The following is an 18,329-nucleotide window of genomic DNA, read 5'->3' on the forward strand; positions in this document are numbered from 1 at the left end:
AAATCAACTAATGGAGATAAAACATCATTTGGCTAAAAATGCTCTAAATGAAACTCCAAATCAGGCACTTACATAATACTTGCAATAAAAGTCTTAAGCTATACATTAAATAAATTATGCTTATTTACCAAATTGTCTTGGGCGCATTCTCTTTCTTTTTGGTTCTTTTATAATTATAACCAGTTTTATGATACATTCATTGTTCGAGCATCAAATATTTATCAATTATTTATGTGTTAGCCGAGAGAGAGAGAGAGCAGAGCGCAGAAATAAGTACTTACTCTATGTCTGCCAAGTCATTGATTAACTGAACTCGAACATCTGAGGGCATTTTAATCTTAAAAACAAACCTGTTAAAAAGTGTAATGCATGAATAATTACCCAAAAAAAAATTAAAGAGTAGCCATTTATAAGTCAAAACAGACATGGCACTTACATTGTCACTTCCCTTACAATATCGATCAGGGCCAATCCTTTCCTGGTCTTTGTTTCAGATACTCCTACAAAGAGTTAACCAAAGAATAAAGAAACAGTTTTAAAGAGAATAAAAAGTAGATCTACAAACAAGAATTTTACTAATTGCACAACAGAGAGATTGAGAGAAATACATTTGAAACTCTCCGCAAATGACTCATTCGAAGCCAAGAAGATATTTGCTCAATGTCTTTAGGCAATGGATTTCAAGATGAGATACACGGCTTCTTCTATAATCTTCTCGAGAAGCCATGTGTGTTGACTGCATGCAAGAAAAAGTCATTAACAATGCCACTCTTGCACATTCATGAATAACACCGACCACTTCATAAAAATAGGCATCTTATTCACATCAACTTGCACTTAATTTTCAAGCACTGGAACACAATTTAGACATAAGTCCATAAATTAAACCATATTTTCCTACAATTCTGTCATTGATTATAGACATATCATTTTCTATTCTTCTAGGTCTTTACTCATTCTAACCTATATAATCATTGAGAATATTCATAATTTATTGAAGCATGAAATTTTAAAAGATACATCGATTTAAGATTTTCAAACAACAAAATGTTTGCTTTGTATTTCTAGTCGACTTCCTTTTGAAAGTTAACCTTTAAACTTTCTCGAGGATTTATCCCGAGTAGGAAATAATAAGAGCATGGTAAGATAGTCTAGGTTCTATCTATCTAACATGAGAATTGCAACAAATGATGGCTCCAAATCGTGAGTCATATAAATAAAAACATGCGAAAACATTTAATAATGAAGATAAGAGAATTACTTGTTATAACACAAGTGTGGTAGCCACCACATGCAACTTCTTCCGAATATGGCAATGTATTGATCATGGATGGCATGGTTGCATTCTTGGCCTCCCAAATCCTAAATATTTTCATTAAGATAACATCACTCAAAAATGCCATATGATTAGAAACATTAGGTGATGTTAAACCGACAGTTTAGAACTTACAAGATTAGCTATCACTTTATCCCCAAACACAAACAAAGACCCAGTTTACGCAATACCTAGACAAATTAAGATCCGAAACAAAAGTTTGGAATATGTCCAGAATAAGGTCATAAAATTGATTGACCATAAGAGAAATCATTTCAAATTACCATCAATGCATGTTGAATGCAACGAGCCACCGCAACTCTTTTGACCTAATGCAGGATAAATAATGAAGCCAAAGGTCCATAGTTAGCGTAAAGAAATTGACACGCCCACCGCAATTTTAGTTACACCAAGAAAAGTTCAAAGTTACAGGTAGAGCTTACCACGATACCTCTAATTTCTTTATAAGCCTTGGTGTATATTCACCGAAAAAATTATAAATATGTAAACTTAAAAATCTTTACTGTGAGAAAACAGAAAGCTCAAGATGAAATGAAAATAGAAACTCATAATAAAAAATAAACAAAGAACTATTAAAAATAATCTGATTTATAAAAGGAAGAGTAAAACAAACAAATATGAAAGTGAAAGAAGGGAAAGGACATTATATAAGAGGACATTATATATGCAAAGGATTTTTTTTTTCATTTGTGTGTGTAAAATCAATTTAATCAACCGCACACTATATTGATATGAGTTGATCAAATGGAATGGGTATAAAGAGATGACACTGATCACAAGAACCAAATAAATGAGACAAAAATTTTCATCATCAATGTAGCAACATATTGCAGTATCATTCTTCCATCCAAGAAGAAGAAAAGTCTAAATGTAGCAACATATAAAATTGAAGAGCCAAATATTGAGGTACGAATCAGTGATTATGACACTCAAAGAAAAGATTCTAAAGAAAGCTTTCTTGCATTGTACAAAGAAGGATCATGCACCATTTGGCACAATATTAGTGCTTCAGTTTAGATGCACAATTAATTTTCTTTCAGATTGTGAGTTCATTGCAACAAAGTAAAATATTTAGGGCAAGGCTTGCCCCATCATGGAATTAAAGAGAACAAATTAGAAAAATTCTCGCCTATTACAAAAGAAAATTCGTCACTTGGGAGTTGGGACTTGAGAGATGAAATAGGAATTACAAAAGAAAACGAAAAACTATCAATAGAACCAAAACCTAAAGATACACACTTTAAGTTGCATCAACTCTATTTGGGCAAATTTTTGCATTACTTCTATGAATAAACCCGATCGATCAAGGAAATATAGTAACCCAAATGACAACCTTGACACCCCAAATCTGGTCAAGATTTTGTTTATTCACCATTCTTAATCGCACCAGTCTTTGTTAAGGCACAACTATCACAAAGATTCAAGCACATATCGCCCCAAGGAAAGTAGCAGAATACGACTTTCAGCTTCTCAAATTAATGAGATCACAAAGACAAACAAAGGATAAAATGACTTCTAAGCATTCACAATCCTTATATTGCATACATTACGTAACTACAACACGCCATAGAAATGAACTACATTATCCATAAAAAGTTAATGCAGGACTTGGGGAATTATGTCTTACGAGAATTGTGCCATTTCACTATGGGGAATTTGCTGGTACATTGTTTCATAAAATGTAACACCCCAAACCCGGCCCAGATGTTATGGCCGAATCTGACGTGCCACATTGGAGTTGAAAACCCACGTTCCGTTTTAGTGTTTTAAAACCATATATTTTGTTGAGTTAACAAAGTGTATGGAAGCTGGGCACCAAGTAGGTATCCGAGACAGAGGAGGTGAGCCATGAAGGCTACTTAAGTACCAAGCTCTTTGATGGGATCCAATCCTAGACATGCCCACAACCATAGCCACACTTTGTTATACCGAGTTTAAATTTGTTTAAGTGGACGTCTTTGATAAATCAATTAATCGTGGTGTTGAACTCTTTTGAAAACAAGTATCGTTTTGAAAACACGTCCTAAGTCTAGTCCATTTGAATAATTATCAACCAGGTTTAAAGTTATTAAAGTTAAAATAATCCCGAAAAGAAATAAAAGAAAAGTTAAAATGGGCTTATTACAACCCAAAAAAAAATAATAAATTAAGGAAATTAAATGAAAACCAACACTTATTTAAAAGCCCAAAGACGATCACCGTGGCCATTCTCAATCCCTCCTACCAAGTCCCCACATCAAGGCTCACCGCAAGGTTAAGGAAAGGGGTGAGTTTGGAAACTCACAGTGCAACAAGCCCTTTCAGAGCCCAAAACAATAACTGCCTATTGGGTCTAAGCCCAAATCCAATCTCAAACATGTACTGGGCCATAGCCCTTTTCATATTTCATATTTCATAACACCGGGTCAAGCCTTTTCAAATTTCATATTATCGGGCGAAGCCTTTACTAGAAATCAGATGGCCCATAGGCCCATTTCAATATCACATGTAATGTCAAATGAAAGAATGCAACCCATTTGGGAGACTACTCAACCCACCATCTGCTACTCTCCACCCGCACCAACCAACACACCATGTGGGGATTAACTCGACCCACCCCGCCATAACTCTCCACCGGCAAAGATAGTGCTTTATCATATAACCGAGGCCTAGCCTCTTTTAATAACTGGGGCAAAGCCCTTTTTAATAACTGGGGCATAAGCCCTTTAATAACTGGGGCATAAGCCTTTTAATAACTGGGGCATAAGCCCTTTATCATAACTGGGGCATAAGCCCTTTAATAACTGGGGCATAAGCCCTTTTAATAACTGGGGCATAAGCCCTTTAATAACTGGGGCATAAGCCCTTTTTACACTTCCTCCATCCATATAAAAACCCAACCCAATGCATTTATGAACATCTCATGTGCATATCATACATATCATGTGCATATCATACATGTCATGTGCATATCATACATATCATGTTTATCAAAATCCCATGCATTAAGTTCATATATAAACCCTAGGGGTATAATGGTCACTTTTACCTAGGGGCAAAACGGTCATTTTCATGTTATAAGGGTAATCTTGTAATTTTACCAAAAATTAGGGTTTCCATGTTCATTAACGATTACTAACAATTCATGGGTGCAAATAGTGATTCGGCCCATTTTAGCGAAATCGAGTTATTGGGCCTAAGACCCCTAATGGCCCTACTTAGCCGATTCTGTCATCTAGGCCCATTTAGCCTATATTCCATAACGGTTTTATCGGTCTCTATGCTAATTTAACAAGTTTCCATATTCTACCAATTTTACTCAAATGGGCCCGAATGCCCATCGGCCTCTCGCTTTCACCCTCGAGGCCCAACTTACCGTGAATGCCAAAATCACGCTCTTACCTTTTTCAACCTTCCCGATCATCATCTCAACGAATCTAATCGACTAATGAGCGTTCATTGCTCACAAGTCCTCGAAATGCCAGAGTTTTGGCATTTCGGCTTTTCGCATTTATCGCTTTAAGCTATGAAAAAGGGTTCGTTACACACCTGATTTGCGATATTCCTTGACGAGATCTCCTATGCGATTTCTCCTATAATCAACCACTTATAGATTAGACCATGTTAATATTAAACCAAATCGAAAACTACCTATTATCATCACTTACACATTCGGCCACCATCCCCAATGGCCCTTGGGTTCATACCTTTGCCGAAGTTGATGACTAGATTTAGTCACTCCGATGATCCAAGCTTTTCACACACTCCCCGATCGGTAGCCTTTAATCCTCACTATCACCAACAAACCAAATAACACCAAAAACCCTTTTAGCTTTAGTGGACAAAGGGGTTTTCAGCTTTTCTTAAACCACAAGATACAAATGGAAAGAAGGTTCGAATACTTACCAAGAGATCTACTCGTTGAAGAACGTTCCAAATACCTTCCTACCCCATATCCATTGTGAATCCAACTTAAACGTGCGTGAAAATAGATCTAAATATTAATTCCGAATCACTAAAATATGAAGCTTTGGCTTTTCAAAGAAATATTAATCTAAGCTATTACGAGGTTAGTACACACATTACGGGTTGAAGTTGAAACGCTTCCAAAATCAATCACTTACGATAACCACCACCGTCACTCAAACTTAACTATTCCAATATCAATATATGTAAATCCTAAGCACATCACCATACGGAACATAAGGGCATATTCGTCATTTTACCATACAGGTATTTTGGTAGTTTTACAAATTGAGGGTATTATGGTAATTTCAAAACCAATGGTATTTTAGTAATTTTGTAAATCGAGGTAAAACAGAAATTCAGAATCAAGGGTAAAACAAGAATTCTATAAATCCAGGTAAAATGGTAATTCAGAAATTGAGGTAAAACAGTAATTCAGAATCGAGGGTAAAACGATAATTATGTAAATCGAGTACTTTGGTAATTTCACAAGTCGAGGGCATTTCAAGAATTGGTAAACTAAAGTATTCTAAACATGGATAACAATACGAATGGGCCTAAAGCCTATTCTCATTAAATGGGCCCACACGCTCGTGTGGCCCTTTTAGCCCAAATTTAGCCACAAATATTAGATTCACCTAGCCTAATCCAATATTTACTACACAATCAAACAACTTATCCAATTGGGCCTATAGGCCCATTAGGCCCACATGACCCCTTTCGACCCATCGCGGCCCGAAGTAGCCATCCTACAGCTAGAGTAGTAAGAAATACACACCTGATAGGAGACCGGAGTTAATCCACACCCGAGTACTCTTAGCCGACGCCCAACCCAAACGAAAGCACGCCATACAAATGAAAGGGATCACCAAGAAAGGTGTATTTACTCTCCTCATGGTTCCCTCTATTTAAAGCCAGCTTTGTATCCACTCTTATGTTAGCTTCCCGATGTGGGATCCCTCCAACATCAGAGTTTAAATTCAACACCAATTCTTATGCCATGAATTGTGCAATTTGGTTTGGAATAAGTTTGTGCAAGTTGGGTGGCAAAATGGCTTCGTAAATAGCCTATTTTTGTCCACACGGGAAGAGACACGGGCGTGTGTCTCAACTGTGTGCGATACACTGTCATGTACACAACCATGTGTCCCCTGGTGTTGAAATTAAAATCAAGTCAGTATGCTCCACACGGCCTCACACACGGCCTAGCACAGATTGCACACGGGCTTTTATGTTGGCCTTGTGACCCAAGTCAGAGAGTTACACGGGGTCAAACATGGGCTGGGACACGGCCAAGTGATCCCATTTCGAATGTCTACATAGTTTGTGACATGGGCGTGTCTGGTGGCCATGTGAGACACACGACCAAGCCACACGAACGTGTGAGACACACGGTCGAGCTACACCGCCATGTGTCCCCTATTTTTGAAAAAATTTCTTAAGTGTTCAAAAAGTTTCCAAGGTTATCATTTTAGTCCCGAACCACTCTCAATGTTTGGTTGTGAATGAATTGTATATGAATTGAGTAAATGTATGTTTAAATGTGTTGTAAGTTCAGTAATGCTCTATAACCCTATTCTAGCATTGAATACGAGTAAAGAGTGTTACAGGGTCTACTTTTGAGCTCATTGGCTAGCTTTCCCACATGGTTTCCTAAATTCTTCGATGTTGTTGCTTGGCTTTAGATTAGTTCATCATTCTTTGCTATGTACACCTTCAGCAAATTCTCAAGATTACTTGAAGATTCAGTTGGTGTGGGTTGTTGCACTTGTTGAGAATATTCTGGCAGATAATTTTGTCAAAATGACATAAAAGAGTCACTATGGTCCGCCCATTGATTACTCCATGGAGAAATTGGATGTAATAATTTGACTGTAGAATATTCCAATTTGATTTCCCATGTAATATTTCGACTCTTGATTCGAAGGAAAATTTTCAAAAAAATGGCCATCTCCATAGTATTCACAAGAAATACCCTCGAACTAGTTCGGTTGTTGACCTATTAGATTACCATTGAAACCATTAACAGTTTTGTTCTTAAGCATAGAAGACATAGAGGATACCTGGGCTGCCAAAGAAGCGTGTCTGCTTTATGTACTACTACTGCTCATATTTCTGAGGCTGCTTGGTTGGTTGGCGATTGATAGTTATTTCTAGCAATTCTTTCAATAATATCATAAGTATTGTTATAAAACATAGAAAGAAGGGCTCTATTTTCCGAATCATCCACTATCATTCTAGTATGAATATTGAGACCAATATAGAAAGTCTCTATTTGAACGTAGCAAGGAATGTCATGAAAAGGGCAGTTTCATAATAACTCACTGAACTGCTCCCATGCCTTATATAAAGATTCTTCATCAAGTTGCTAAAATAAAGTGATTTCATTTTAAATATTGGCGGTTAAAGATGGAGGGAAATATTTCATTAAGAAACGTTCAACCAACTCTTGGCATGTAGTTATGGAACCAGACGGTAAAGAGTTCAACCACAATCGTGCTCTATCTCTTAAGGAGCATGGAAATAATCTGAGTCTCAAGGTGTCCTCGGTTACCTCGACTAGTTTGAATAAGTCACTCACTTCCATGAATAGCCGAAGATGAATATGTGGATCTTCAGTAGGAATCCTACTAAATTGACCCATATTTTGCAACATTTGGAATATGATCGGCTTCAGCTCGAATTGTTGTGCCTCAAATTCGGGTCTCCTAATACTCAGATTGAGCTCGTTGAATAGAGGAATGGTATATTGTTGAATGGAACAGTTTTTATCATCGACAAAAATGATCGGATTGTGAGTATTATAAGCGAATGTTCCTCCTGGATTTTGGTTTGGATTTTCGAAATTCATATCTTCGGTCCTTCTTTGGTTCGCTTTTCTTTTCCTTTGTCAGAAAGCCTTTTCAATTTCAGGGTCTCCAAGGAGTCAGTCAATAATTTAATCAATACTGATCGTGTGATTCGTAACAAGTAATAAATATTTATAATGAAGATCAAACCTAGACTAACTATTATCACGACAAAAAGGCAAGCGCACCTATCAAACAATAGTATAGTAATGGCAAGACCGATATATTGTACCCAAGGGAACCAAAAGTACTAGTAATAACTATCTTTTTATTATCTAGCCTAAGAATAAAAGGGTTTGTTTTAATTAACTAATTATTTAAACTAAGAATGCACAAAGAAAAGAATTGGGGAATTGCTTTTGGGAAAATCGATTGACTTGAGACAATACCTAAGGAAAAATCCACCTAGACCGTACTTGTTATTCTGGCTCTGAATCGGACGATTTATTCATTCAACTTGTTCCGTAGAGATCCCTAAGTTATGTTATTATCCCTATTCAAGACTAATAACGTCTAATCCCTAGATTGAATAACCGAGACTTTTCTCTAATTAACACTCTAGGGTTGCATTAACTCTATCTATGGATCCCCTTATTAGGTTTCACCCTAATCCAGAAAAATCTTGTCACCCTATTTCTAGGCGCGCAATCAACTCCGCTTAATTATGGAAAATGTACTCTTAGACAGGGTCTATTCCTCCTCTGAATAAGAGCATGTATTGAATCAGTATCCTGGGATATCGAAGCAAGAATTAAGAACACATAATTAAGAACAAGTTAAATATTTATCATACGATTCAGAAAATAATAACAAGATTCGTCTTAGGTTTCATTCCCCTTAAGTATTTAAGGGATTTAGTTTATAACTAAATAAGAAAACATCTCAGAAGAATAAAGAATACAAAACATAAAGAAAACCCAAAACTCCTAAAGGGGAATTGAGGAGAGATCTTCAGTCTTGATGATGAATCCGACTTCTGAGATGGATCAATCAGCTTTCTTGGGGTAATTCGTTACCCCTCTTCTCTGTCTCCCTTTTTGTCCTCTTCTAGTGCGTATTTATAGGCTTTGGAATGCTAGAAACCCTCTAAAGTGGCCTTTTTCGAATTGGACTTAACTTGGGCTTAGCAGGGACACGTTCGTGTGACACGGTTGTGTGACGTGATTGCCAGGCCATGTTCAATCCGTTAAATTGCACACGGCCGTGTGGGTCAATGGCCAGGCCATGTGAATAGTGAAAGCCTTGGTCGACACCCTCGAAAGACACGGGCGTGTGAGCTGCCCGTGTGGTAAGGCTTAGGCCATGTCATCTTCTCGATTTGGTCAGTTTGTCCCTTTTTGGCTCTTTTTGGCTCCTTTTGACTCTTGGTGCTCTCTTGAGTACAAAACATGAAATTAAAGCATTAGGAGCATCGAATTCACTAATTCTAATGAGAAATCATCTATAAAATGCATTAAACATGGGGTAAAAATATGTATAATTTACGGTTTATCAAATACCCCCACACTTAAGCATTTGCTTGTCCTCAAGCAAAATTCTCAACTCATAATCAGAATAAATCCTTCTCAACTTATAATTTCTGTCAATAATATCTAAAATTAATCCATAGGTAGTCATACATTGAGAATTTAACTAAAATAACATAAAAGTTTCAATCATTCCAAGTTGAGCATTTTATCCCGAAAATATAGGTGTCTTCCCTCATCTAAGTAATTACCTTTAATTCAAAATATCACAGAGTTTTACATCCTCACTAAAGATTCACTTAAATCACTCGAGGTGTTTTAAGGACAATAAAGGAAGCACTCAATAGTCAATAATGGAAAGTCATTACCATAGGCTTGCATGAAAATCAAATCTCCACGACTTTAGTTTTAAGAAGATACATCAATCAAAAGGTCTTTAGAGGGTTGTAATGAGGCTTGGTTAGGGGTGTGGTCACAAGCTAAAAGAAAGGGTTAGAATCGAGATTGAATTGAAAAGTTGCCTAACTAGAAAAAGAGTTAATCTTCACTTGCGTACAACAGAGCTTCTCTTAGAATATGAAATTACAGATAAGCATACATAGTTGTGTTTTTTTGTGTTTTTTTTTTAAGAACAAGTTAAATAATATAGACTAAATATCAGGAATAAAATATAGCTAGACAATCCATTCAACTCAAATCTCGACAAAAATAAGGATTAATTTAGGGGATTTTAACAATAATGGGTTAAAGGTTAATATTAAGGGTAATACAAGAATTGGTTTGTTGAGCTCAAGGGGTTTAATAGGGGTTAATCGTGGAGGCAGGCTTTTCATGGCATGAGTGAGTTAATCCTAAGTGCCTTAATCATTTTGATATATCAAATCAAATGGTGTGGTCTTAACATGCATAATCAAGCAAGTTCTAGAATAACAGTTCAATACTGACGCACTCAAAGCAATAATAAAAGTGAGCATGAAAGGATGAATAGATGCTCAAAAGGATCAAAAATCTCATAATAAATTATGGCTTTTTGATGTTTAGACTCGTGAATTCTAATTCAAAGTAATACCTAAACTTGGGGAAACAACCTATAATTTAATTTCTTAAATAAAATCAACTTATCATGCTTGATTCTCTAATGTCTTAAAGTTTAAATAATCAATGCATAAATCCCTATGTTTTAATTTGAGATATATCAATCAAAATAATAAATCAATTAAAATTTATCCTAAATATGATATGCGGGTTTTTCATGAGAACAAGGTGATTATTCAGGGATCTTTTTCTGATAGTGAAATAAATACCCCCCACACACTTAAGATGTACATTGCCCTCAATGTACAATGATAGATGTTAGAGAATAAAAATAAGATAGGGAGAGAAGTGAAACTTCCTGTATGATGAATTCCTCAAACTTAGAGTTTTGGGGAGTGATCGGTTTGAGAGTGGAAGAGGATACTCTGGTAGTCGTAGAGGTTCATTAGGCCATAAGTCCTTCCCCAGTAGAGTTGTAGTTCCTATGTGATGATGAGCTTAGGAGTTCTATATAACTGTGATAAAATCAGGAACTTTTTAGGAGATATTAGGAAGTATAAGGATTCGAAAAGAAATAACCGAAATAAAGAATAAAAATAAAATTCTAAAATATAATAAAAATAATAGAAATAGTTTCAATAATAAGTAAAAATAGAAAGTAATAAATAAATATTTCTAAACATCTTCATCGTTGGTTGGTTCGCGAGGCGGGACTGGCGATGAGATGGAAAGGTGCTGACAACTCTGCCGTAGAGTAGCATTAATGTTGTCAAATTGTTGAAAACACTGAAGCTCGAATTGGGTGAGGTGCTCAGAGATGTTAGCATATGAAGCTGCCACAAGAACTGGACAAGAGGGTAGTGGTGGCTGAGAATAGGGATCAGGGACTGGAGAAGGGGAGATTTCGGCTAGGGCTTTGGAAAAAAAGAAGAAAATGAACAGTGATTTGCTTATATAGGGGGGCCACACGACCTAGGGCACACCCGTGTACTTATGAGGGTGAGCCCGTGTGTTTCGAATTTTGCAATTTTAGGTCGTGATTGGTTATTCTCCCACGTCCGTGAGTCTTGGGCGTGTGTGGTACACGGCCATATTGCACGGCTGTGCCTAGCTTTGTTCGCTTCTCCCACGCCCGTGTGTTATGGTAGCACGCCCATGGATTGTTGTACACGGCTGAAGGCACGGGCATGTCGCCCACCCGTGTCGAAGAAACAGAATCGATCCTTGTCCCTGGCACACTCGTGGGTTTCATTCCCGACGCCCGTGTTTTTCCTATCGAGTGCACCAATGGCCATGTCGCCCACCCGTGTTTTAGGGAAATCATTTACCCTATTTTTGCACGGCCGTATCATACGGACGTGTTTCCCTCCGTATAACTGGCCGTGTGATGCTGGGAACATGTGCTTCAAATACTCTGTTAGTGACCCAAATGTTTAAAACTTGAATTTAAAATAATTTAAAATGGTTAGTACTCGGGTTGCCTCCCGAGAAGCGCTTGTTTATAGTCTAAGCTTGACTTACCTCTCCGTTGAATGATCATGGTGGTTCGAGGAGTTCATACTCCTCATTCCTGTTGTCAATTTTAAAATAAGGTTTTAAACGGGTGTTGTTTACCTTAAAAGTGCCTAACTTGGGATGACTCACCTCCACTGTACCGAATGGAAAAATACTAAGTACCGTAAGGGGGATTTCCTCATTTGATGTGGTAGTTACAATGTGAGGATCAACGACATCTATCGCCGACCTGAAGTTGATTAGGAGAGGTATCAGGCTTGTTTTTGCATAGTTTCGGTTTATCATGTGTTCTCAGTTTGTGTTCTCGCCATTCGTCTAGCTCCTCTATTCGTAGTCTTCATTCTTCATGGACTTCTTTGTTCTTTTCATGATAGTAGTGCACTGTCTCTGTTGTCTTTGTTCGAGGAAGTTCCTGCAAGGACGATTGAATATTAGTTTTATCATCGACAGTTTTTATAGCATTATCTTGAGTCTTAGAGGTTTTGACCGAGTCACGTGCTTGGAGTGTTATCAAGTCGTCACCGCACGAAGTGTTAGCTCTCCGTGCCTACATTAATAATGGTTCGGCGAGCTAAAAAATGGTCGTCCTAAAATTAGAGGTACCCCGTTATCCTCATCCATATCTAAGATAATGAAGTCTACTGGGTAAATAAATTTATCAATTTTAACGAGAACGTCTTCAATAATACCCTTAGGAAATCTAACTGTTTTGTCAGCCAATTGTATGCTCATCCTAGTCTGTTTGGGTTTGCCAAGGCCTAGTCGTTTAAACATTTTATATGGCATAACATTTATACTTGTCCCTAGATCAGCTAAAGCATTATTCACAGATAGACTACCAATTAAGCAAGGAATTGTAAAACTCCCTGGATCTTTCAATTTGTTAGGTAGCTCATTCTTTAGAATAGCTGAGCAGACTGCATTGAGTTCCACATGTGATGTAGCGTCTAATTTCCTTTTATTGCTCAGAAGTTCCTTTAAGAATTTTGTTGAGTTAGGCATCTGCGAAAGAACTTCAATAAAGGGTAAGTTAATATGTAATTTCTTTAAGAGTTTGACAAACTTACTAAATTGTTCTTCTGTTCTATCTTTCGTCATTGCTTTAGGATATGGCACACGAGGTTCATGATTCGTACTTACCTGTTTGGGATCATTATTGTTTACCTCTTCTCCTCATTTGTTCATCGCGTTGTCTTGCTGTATTTCTGGCTCGGGTGCAATGAGTCCGTCCTTATTTTGAGTGCTAATTGCATTGAGGTGTTCCCTCGGATTAGGTTCAGTATTACTTGGTAAGCTACCTTATGGTAGTTCATAGATTAGTTTGGATAGCTGGCCTATCTGAGTTTCGAGTCCTTGGATCGATGCTTGTTGATTCTTAAGTGCTGTCTCGATATTTTGGAAATGGGTTTTTGACACCGAGATGAATTTAAAAATCATCTCTTCAAGGTTTGGTTTCTTCTCCTGTTGATAAGGTGGCTATTGAAAACCCTGAGGATTTTTTGGCTTTTGATTTCCTTGACCACCCCAGGAGAAATTTGGGTGGTTCCTCCAACCTGCATTATAAGTATTATTGTAGGGGTTATTTTGAGATCTAAAGTTATTCTTACCCATAAAGTTGATTTGTTCTTCTTCAGTTGTAGGATTGAAGGATTGGTATTCTGTATGTACACCTCCTCCACTTGAGTCACACCTCATTACTGGATGTACCTGCGTAGAACCAAGAAAGCTATCAATCTTTTTATTGAGAAGTTATACCTAATTTGACAGCATAGTAACTAAATCGATGTTATAGACGTCAGCTTTTTTCGTTGGCTTTGTCCTCATGACTTGCCACTGATAGTTATTTAGTGACATCTCCTCTATGAATTCATATGCATCTTCCGGTGTTAGCGGCTGCGTCAATCATTTATCTTGTCGAAGGATTCACACCATTGTAGAACGTTTGAACTTGTAGCCAAAGCAGTAACCCATGGTGAGGGCACCTTCTCAGTAAGTCCTTATATCTCTCACATGCATCGTAAAGTTTTTCTAAATCCATCTGCACAAAAGAAGAGATATCATTACGCAATTTAGCTGTTCTAGCCGGCGAAAAATATTTTAGTAAAAATTTCTCGGTCATTTGTTCCCAAGTAGTGATAGACCCTCATGGTAACGAGTTCAACCACTGTTTAGCTTTGTTTCTCAGTGAAAAAGGGAATAACCAAAGACGAATAGCATCATCAGAAATGCCATTGATTTTGAATGTATCACAAAATTCAAGAAAAGTTGCCAAGTGCGTGTTGGGATCCTCATCCTACAAACCATCAAACTGAAAAAATTGCTGTGTCATCTGAATTGTGTTAGGTTTTAGTTCGAAATTATTCGCAGCAATAGCAGGTCTAACTATACTAGACTCAGTTCCTGTTAAAGAAGGTTTAGCATAATCATACATAGTTCGTGGAATAGGATTTTAATTAGCTGCAATTGCAGGAGGCAGCTGATCGCCTGGGTTTTCGGCCATCTCTTCAGTTGGGGGTTGAGTATCGTCTTCTCACTCGTTCTCTGTGTAGTGTAAACTACGCCTTATTTCTCTTTAATTTTTTTGAATTGTACAATCGATTTCTTCGTCAAAGAGTAATGGTCCTGATAGGTTTCTTCTAGTCATAAACTATAAAAACCTGCCAAGAGAGAGAAAAAAGTAAATTAATAAATAATAAAATAAAATAAAATTGCAAGAAAAATAAATGGCTAAAGTAATAAAAATTTAGTGTTCCTAATATTTCAGTTCCCCGACAGCGGCGCCAAAAATTTGATCGCGTGATTCGTAACAAGTAATAAATATTTATAATGAAGATCAAACCTAGACTAACTATTATCACGACGAAAAGGCAAGCGCACCTATCGAACAATAGTATAGTAATGGCAAGATCGGAATATTGTACCCAAGGGAACCAAAAGTACTAGTAATAACTATCTTTTTATTATCTAGCCTAAGAATAAAAGGGTTTGTTTTAATTAACTAATTATTTAAACTTAGAATGCACAAAGAAAAGAATTGGGGAATTGCTTTTGGGAAACTCGATTGACTTGAGACAATACCTAAGGAAAAATCCACCTAGACCGTACTTGTTATTCTGGCTCCGAATCAAATGATTTATTCATTCAACTTGTTCCGTAGAGATCCCTAAGTTATGTTATTATCCCTATTCAAGACTAATAACATCTAATTCCTAGATTGAATAACCGAGACTTTTCTCTAATTAACACTCTAGGGTTGCATTAACTCGATCTATGGATCCCCTTATTAGGTTTCACCCTAATCCGGCAAAATCTTGTCACCCTATTTCTAGGAGCGCAATCAACTCTGCTTAATTATGGCAAATGTACTCTTAGACAGGGTCTATTCCTCCTCTGAATAAAAACGTGTCTTGAATCAGTATCCTAGGATATTAAAGCAAGAATTAAGAACACATAATTAAGAACAAGTTAAATATTTATCATATGATTCAGAAAATAATAACAAGATTCGTCTTAGGTTTCATTCCCCTTAGGTATTTAGGGGATTTAGTTCATAACTAAATAAGAAAACATCTTAGAAGAATAAAGAATACAAAACATAAAGAAAACCCAAAACTCTTGGAGGGGAATTGAGGAGAGATCTTCAGTCTTAATGATGAATTCGGCTTCTAAGATGGATCAATCTGCTTCCTTGGGGTAATTCCTTACCCCTCTTCTCCGTCTCCCTTTTTCTTCTCCTCTAGTGCATATTTATAGGCTTTGGAATGCCTAGAAACCCTTGAAAGTGGCCTTTTCCGAATTGGACTTAACTTGGGCTTAGCAGGAACGCGCTCGTGTGACGTGATTGCCAGGCCATGTTCGATCCGTTAAATTGCACAAGGCTGTGTGGGTCAATGGCCAGGCCGTGTGGATCGTGAAATCCTTGGTCAACACCCTCGAAAGACAGGGGCGTGTGAGCTGCCCATGTGGCAAGGTTTAGGCCGTGTCATCTTCTTGATTTGGTCTATTTTGTCCCTTTTTGGCTCGTTTTAGGCTTCTTTTGACTCTTGGTGCTCTCCTGAGTACAAAACATGAAATTAAAGCATTAGGAGCATCAAATTCACCAATTTTAATGAGAAATCAACTATAAAATGCATTAAACATGGGGTAAAAATATGTATAATTTATGGTTTATCAAATACTCATAAACACCTAAAACAAACAAAAAAAATGGAAATAAAATTTAACAAAAAAAAGACCAAAATGCAAAATTAACAATTTCACAAATAATGTCTTTTAAAATTGTCCCCAGCAACGGTGCCAAAAGCTTGGAACAACGAAAATGTGCAAGTGTACACAATCACAACAAGTAATAAAGTGACAAGTAAATGTCGAGTTATCATATTCCCAATGACTGTGAAAAGAATTATTTATGAATGCAATTTAAAACACTTTGGTGAAGAAAAATATTTTGATTTGAGGAGGTGATTAAAAACTAAGTTTTTTAACTAAGTAAAATAAATAAATAGAAAATAAAAGTTCCAATGCACGATTTCAAAAGATGATTTTAATCAAGATGACATAATTGTGTTAGATTAATTACATTTCTTAACTTAGAATTATTAAACTCATGTTCATGTTGTTACGAATAAATTCACGGTAACTAATTTGCTAACTTAGCTACCAAAATCCTTTTATCCCTTGACTATATCTCTACTTCAATTCAACCAATTAAACAAATTTTAATAAGCAAATGTGTTAATGCACATACATATTTATGAAATTAAAATAATCTCTTGTACATATATCTATGTCAATTCAAATAATTAATTCAATCTCATAAGCACATAAAAGAATACGTGAGATAACAATGTATTTCTACCTTGAAACAGTTTAATCACAGAAATCTTGCAAGTTCTGCAAGGCTAATGTATCGTTACATACCGTTGCTAATTAAATCCTCAGCTACCTTAGATGATTAAACATGCACTGATTAAGTATTGTGTCAATTAATTACAATTTCAATCCATTTAAATAATTAATTGATTAATTACCTTACAATTGTAATGAAAGAATAACTTAGTCATGGTTTTACTTAATCAAACATCTTACTGAGTCCTATAACAACACAAACATAATTTTAATAACTCAAGTAGACAAAATGCAATCAACCTAATAGGAATTAAATTTAAGCCATCTTAATTAAATTAAACATATCAACATCACAAATATTCATATACATGTTCATCATAATAACAACAAAAATTAAAAATATAGGGAACAAGAATCAAATCGGTGTTTTTCCTGTGGTTTGACTAGTTTGCTCCAATCCTCGTTCTTTGCTCATTCTTGTTAAACCAAGGCTTCTACGAACAATTGAATGTTGCTCCAAGTGGTAGTTGATTGACTCTTTTTCAAGAGGTGAAATCGGCAAGGGAATAGGGGAAGAAAATGAAGAACAATGGAAGGGAATGATGAGAGAAAAATGAGAGAAAAGTGAAGAGATGAGAAGGGTCGAGATATGTTTGAAGTGAGCAGAAAAAGGGGTATTTATAGGTTGAGAAGGCTGCTAAAAATAGCCAAACTCAGCAGCCAAAGACTCCCCCGCAATGGCTGGCCACACATGTGGCATGTTTGAAGATTTCCAACATGCTATTTTAATGTAGGGGAAAATCTAGAAAAGCATAAATAGTGGAAGGGTTTGAAAGAAATTTGAAGGAGTTTTGAAGGGCCATTTTGCAAGCCAAATAATCAGCCAAGCAAGCTGATTGGGTCAGCATGTGGGATGGTTTTGAGCTGCCCAGTGCTCAATTGGATCGACTTTCTCGGTTCAGCTCAACTGAACCCCTTTTCGTAATTAATTAATAATAATTTATTTAACCCAAATTAAATTGGATTAAAATTAAAATTAATTACATTATGAATTAATACACATAATTTGGACCGTCTTAGGCTGAAAAATTAATTCACCTTGATGCTTCGAAATTGCTTCTCAGTTTTGAGCTTCTAGCAATGTTTGCCGAGACGTTTTTCGCCCTTTCTGCAAATCTGTAATAATTAAAATTAATCAAAATTTGATATAAAATTAATTAAAATTCAACATGTTCATAATTTTAGTGCAGTTTAATTATTTTATAATTATTATATATTTTTCGACAAGAGTTTTACTGAAAATACATGAATTTGAGTTAAAAAGGACATGAAAAA

At 36.4% G+C, this 18,329-nt stretch overlaps 1 long non-coding RNA gene and 2 other non-coding genes across 3 annotated transcripts; 2 read left to right on the forward strand and 1 right to left on the reverse strand.

Annotated features, from left to right (window-relative positions):
- Positions 1–278: 278 nt before the first annotated feature.
- LOC128290410 (uncharacterized) lies at positions 279–639 on the reverse strand. Its single transcript, XR_008280241.1, has 3 exons — positions 609–639; positions 437–500; positions 279–350 (listed from the first exon to the last, which is right to left on the reverse strand). It is a non-coding gene; the product is annotated as an uncharacterized LOC128290410 (long non-coding RNA).
- A 6,933-nt stretch (positions 640–7,572) lies between these two features.
- On the forward strand, positions 7,573–7,678 carry LOC128291071 (small nucleolar RNA R71). The gene has a single exon (XR_008280847.1). It is a non-coding gene; the product is annotated as a small nucleolar RNA R71 (small nucleolar RNA).
- Positions 7,679–14,110: 6,432 nt separating this feature from the next.
- Positions 14,111–14,217, forward strand: LOC128291262 (small nucleolar RNA R71). Its single transcript, XR_008281038.1, has one exon. It is a non-coding gene; the product is annotated as a small nucleolar RNA R71 (small nucleolar RNA).
- Positions 14,218–18,329: the final 4,112 nt, after the last annotated feature.

This window comes from Gossypium arboreum, chromosome 3, assembly GCF_025698485.1.
Source record: "Gossypium arboreum isolate Shixiya-1 chromosome 3, ASM2569848v2, whole genome shotgun sequence".
In the NCBI taxonomy this organism is placed as follows: Eukaryota; Viridiplantae; Streptophyta; class Magnoliopsida; order Malvales; family Malvaceae; genus Gossypium; species Gossypium arboreum.